Raw genomic sequence first — 201 nt, 5'->3', positions numbered from 1 at the left:
TTTTTAAATCTTATGCCGAATTTAAAAAATTGATGCAGCCTCAAAAAAGGAAGCAGGCGGTGACGATCCACTGGTATTTTTTTTTTTCCTTGGCCTTACTAGAAGTCAATCACCGTGTATAAATATACTCTCCATTTACTGAAATATTTCAAGAACATTACATAGTTTGTCCCTTTCAAAATAGACACTTTGTCGCATTTA

Source organism: Patiria miniata, unplaced genomic scaffold, assembly GCF_015706575.1.
Source record: "Patiria miniata isolate m_02_andy unplaced genomic scaffold, ASM1570657v1 HiC_scaffold_30, whole genome shotgun sequence".
Taxonomy (NCBI): domain Eukaryota; kingdom Metazoa; phylum Echinodermata; class Asteroidea; order Valvatida; family Asterinidae; genus Patiria; species Patiria miniata.
This window is presented reverse-complemented; position numbering follows the sequence as displayed.